We start from the raw sequence: 5000 nt of genomic DNA, 5'->3' as shown, positions 1-5000 counted from the left end.
GCTTAGTTTGTTTGGTATTTTTCCATCCGCCTTTCAATGCTGTCTACTGCACTAGATGGGTTTTGCTAGTGTAAATCTGTCAATTCTCTGAGTTTTCCTAAATGGTTGCATTTTGGATTTACCATAGGCCATTGACTGTTTCTGAGTGAAACTAATAAAAATGCCTATAATTTGTGGGATAAAACCCATAAGAAAATGTCACTGCCACAGCCTTTGTACCACTGATGGATAAGACCCACTTCTCAGTTTCGGATAAAGTGAAACACTTTCGAAAAACACCCTGCATATATTTAAAATGAAGGCATTAGGTGTTCAGGTTGTGTTGAACGAGGGGAACATTTGTGTCATGGACCGTGTGGAAGGGATGTACTTGCCAACAGAAAATATAACACATTTCTGCTGCGCACTGGAGCCTGTTCCACAGATTGACAAGCCAGAGATATTGATGGCTTTCCCTCTAGCCCGTCCAGCCCACTTTCCTGTTGATTAAATGGAGATCTACATTTAAGCAGTTCTGAAATTAATTTAGATTTAAGCCAATCGGGTAACTAGTGTTTTTTTTTTAAATTTATGCCAAGATCTATGCCAAATAATTTAGAATTTGACAAATAGTGAGGGACAAGGTTTTCTCTCCAAGCGAGGAGAGAACCTCATTTTGTTTGTTTTGTTAGGGGCTTATAGGCTATTCCTGAACTGGCAACTACAAAATATGGTTAACAGAAGGGTGTGTATAGCACTCTGAAAGTACCATTCATAGAAGCATAGTCAATGGTTATATTATGGTAATAATCCAAGTTTTCCAAGTCTGTAGGCTATAGGTGCCCTCTTCCTGCATACAGAACATGCCATGGTTATTATCCCACCGATTCCCTGCCAGGTTCCTCAAGAGTCCCCAAACTAACTGCTTCTATCTGGCTCTACTTTCTTTGTGTGCATGCGCGTGTGTGTGTGCAGCAGTAAGGGGTGTTTATGTGTGGTCTCTGTGTAAATGTTAGCTTACTGCTGAGCTGGCTAGTGAATCTGATCTAGTTTGCCAGACTAGGCTTTAAACAAGGTTTGGCCTTTGCTTGACAGTATTTTAAAAACAATAAATACACCACAGACAGCACAGGACATTGTTAGATACATAAATGTTCCCAGTTAGCTAGTCAGCATGCCCTGGCTGTGTTTTATTCCAGTATTTATTCATTTTGCAATGTTGGCTAAGCCATATTCTCACATTGTCTGCTGTATACTAGTATGCACATTTCAGATGATACTCCAATGAGTCACAAGGGTATGGAGACGGGCAGGGAAATTATGAAATGCGTCAGTTGCCCTAAATCATTTTGTTTTTGGGGTGCCTGCTTCATCACCCTTGTTTTTTATATCATCTGAGGGGAAGAAATATGAAGGGAGTCAATTGTGTCGGGTTGTAAAAGCTGTCACAAGATATCTTGTCTTGGCAGCCGAGCAGGCAGAGCACTAGTTAACATGCTGACGGCTATATGGGTCCAATTGACGCTTTAATGGTTATTTTTCTGCACTATACAGTCCTTTCTGTTTTTATGACGTTTGTCAACCCTCCCACTTCAGTTGCCTTATCATTTTTCATTCCATAAATAGATGGGTTAAGACTGTCCATGTTGTTCTTTGATTGTGAACATGGTGGGGGAGATGAAATTTCAATTTTCCTAGCGGTGTAAAAGAAACTGAAGATTCAGTCCTGATTCATATCTGGGAGAACTAGTGACAGCATGACTACTGCCATTAAAACTGACATGTGGGCTCAGAATAGGGAAAACTTGAAACATTTAAACATCTGACAAGCCAGTACACAAATTAGGTTAGAAGATAAAAATAAATAAATACGTTTACAAAAATGTTTTTCTTGAAAAAACATGTTCCTTTAGAATAGATATCCTGCATGCTCAGAATGGTACAAATATGTAGACTTACGTTATGTAAAGGATTGACATAAGTGGGTTTGTACATTTCAGCCATATAGATTGGCCATCACCCACCCTCTACAACCAGTCTCCCTTCATTTTCCCCTGTAAACAAGGACAATTAAAATGCTAATGAGTTGAGAACAAACCCTTGAGTGATTGATACTCTCGACGGAGAAATTAATTTGATATTAACAGAGCAGTTGGCAAGATAAATAGATAGTGCTATGTGAGTCTTCTCCTTGATTGATAAAGAGTTAGATTGATGGCTGTTTTTATACAAGGTTGAAAATGACTTTGCCTTGATAAGGACATAGAGTTCCGTATTATACAAGGTCAACAGAATGTTCTATGTCAAGTCACTTTGCATTGTAGTGCTATTTAAATATTAGACTGGTGAAGTTATTGTTGGTATAGTGATATTATCTTCAGTCAAGATTATACTAAAAAACATGGTGCAAGACTCTCAATGTATGCAATTTATTCCAAGCAATTTGTAAAGGCAAAAATGCTGAGATTCACTGTGGACACTGAGAATCTTTTTTAAAAGCACTTTCTCTTCAATCATTTTACATTTAGGGAGTAAATAGTTAATTATATGAGAGCGTGAAACTCCTGTTTCATAGCTCAGCTACCTTTGTGGACAGCAGCAAGTATCGGTAGTTCTCAAGTTTGTATTATTCTTTACATGTTTTTCATGGCCTATTAAATCACAACTCGTCCTGTTTTCCCATGAATCAGTGGCAGGTAGCTAGTGTGCTGTGCATAATGATAATCAGTAACATCATTTTTGGATTACCCAAACTCAGTATCGTAATCTGATTACATGTATTCTTTTGGATTCCTTTCCATTTAAGAGGCATTAGAAGAAGACAAAAAAAGATCCATTAAACGCATTTGTTGTCATCATAGTGCTCTCTGACTTGTGGTCAGACTCGCTCAGGTGGAAAAAACTTCAAACTGCGCCTTTTTGCTGAAATGAATGTCATTGAGAAAGAAACAGAAAGGTGTCATAATGTATTTTTTTCTCAGACATAATTTCTGAATTTAAAAGTAATCCAAGAAGTAATGCAGTTTTCCAAAAGTATCTGTAATCCGATAACAATATTTTTACTGGTAATGTAACTGATTACTGTTCCATGTTTTTTTGTAATCAGATTAAGTGCAACTGATTACCTGTAACCAGTTACTCCCCAACCCTGTTTATGCCAGGTTAATATGATATTTGAGTGACAATGACCAACAAAATCAATATGGGCCCCCTGGTGGTCAGGGCCACATGCCCTGCATGACCGGTTGGTATTCGGCCATGATTACTACAAGTTTAGATAACTGGCTAGACTAACTACCAATCAAAAAATTGTTACCTGACATGACTAATTGAGTGTCTGTCAGTAGCTAGGTTTTCATCCAATTGGCGACAGATTTTATTGCCATTCTTCTAAAATCCGCATAAAGGAAATATGTGAATTTTCCCACCAGTGGTATGTTTCCACCAAACTGAATTGCTGCGGATTAAAATAAATCACATTTTCAACTCTACCAATAGTTTTGTCAAAAGGCTTTATGAATACATTTGATTGATAAGGGCAGGACCACACAGCATATCATCACGTGACTCCAAGTTTACTTCGATATGATGGTTATTATATCAACATTTGCGCAAAAGTCATTCCCACCGCCATTTTCTCTCATAATTCATTTTAAATACACAAAAAGATCCCACCATGTTGAAGGAAAAAATTATCTATCGCCATTTATAAAATTGTACCGAAACTTGCTGTTTCCATCACAGCTGTCGTTATTATTTTTAATATGGTGTGACTTTACTCGCATAAAAACTGTGGATGGAAACCTGGTTAGTGACTGACATAGCAAGAGAAAAACTGTAGATGGAAACTTGGTTAGTGACTGACATAGCAAGAGAAAAACTGTGGATGGAAACCTGGTTAGTGACTGACATAGCAAGAGAAAAACTGCTGATGGAAACCTGGTTAGTGACTGACATAGCAAGAGAAAAACTGTGGATGGAAACCTGGTTAGTGACTGACATAGCAAGAGAAAAACTGTGGATGGAAACCTGGTTAGTGACTGACATAGCAAGAGAAAAACTGTGGATGGAAACCTGGTTAGTGACTGACATAGCAAGAGAAAAACTGTGGATGGAAACCTGGTTAGTGACTGATATAGCAAGAGAAAAACTGTGGATGGAAACCTGGTTAGTGACTGACATAGCAAGAGAAAAACTGTGGATGGAAACCTGGTTAGTGACTGACATAGCAAGAGAAAAACTGTGGATGGAAACCTGGTTAGTGACTGACATAGCAAGAGAAAAACTGTGGATGGAAACCTGGTTAGTGACTGACATAGCAAGAGAAAAACTGTGGATGGAAACCTGGTTAGTGACTGACATAGCAAGAGAAAAACTGTGGATGGAAACCTGGTTAGTGACTGACATAGCAAGAGAAAAACTGTGGATGGAAACCTGGTTAGTGACTGACATAGCAAGAGAAAAACTGTGGATGGAAACCTGGTTAGTGACTGACATAGCAAGAGAAAAACTGTGGATGGAAACCTGGTTAGTGACTGACATAGCAAGAGAAAAACTGTGGATGGAAACCTGGTTAGTGACTGATATAGCAAGAGAAAAACTGTGGATGGAAACCTGGTTAGTGACTGAAATAGCAAGAGAAAAACTGCTGATGCACAACTCTAAGTAACCGCTTATGTTGCTGTATACCCTCCCCTGGGTTGTGTCTTTCAGCAGGCCTATTGTGCATTCTATTCACTGTATTGTGTAAAATAAAAAGGATGTTCCTCCATCCTATGCAAGAAGTAATTCATGCTATTGCAGTGGTAGTTGCACTGCTGTACAGTAAGGCAATACACAGTAGAGATTACCTGGACAGTTGTGTATAGTTCTGTTATGAGGCTGTGTCACTAAACTTTTAACAAATGGCACCTCTGCATCCCAGAGCCTGGAAAAACCCCACTCGGCATCTGCATCATAAATCTTGGAAAGTTACAATAATTTGCAATTCACTCCCTCATCAAAGGCAATATTACCCTAAT

The sequence above is a fragment of the Salmo salar genome, chromosome 23 (assembly GCF_965601325.2).
Source record: "Salmo salar chromosome 23, fSalSal1, whole genome shotgun sequence".
Lineage (NCBI taxonomy): Eukaryota > Metazoa > Chordata > Actinopteri > Salmoniformes > Salmonidae > Salmo > Salmo salar.
The sequence above is the reverse complement of the archived record's forward strand: the minus strand, read 5'-3'. Positions refer to the sequence as shown.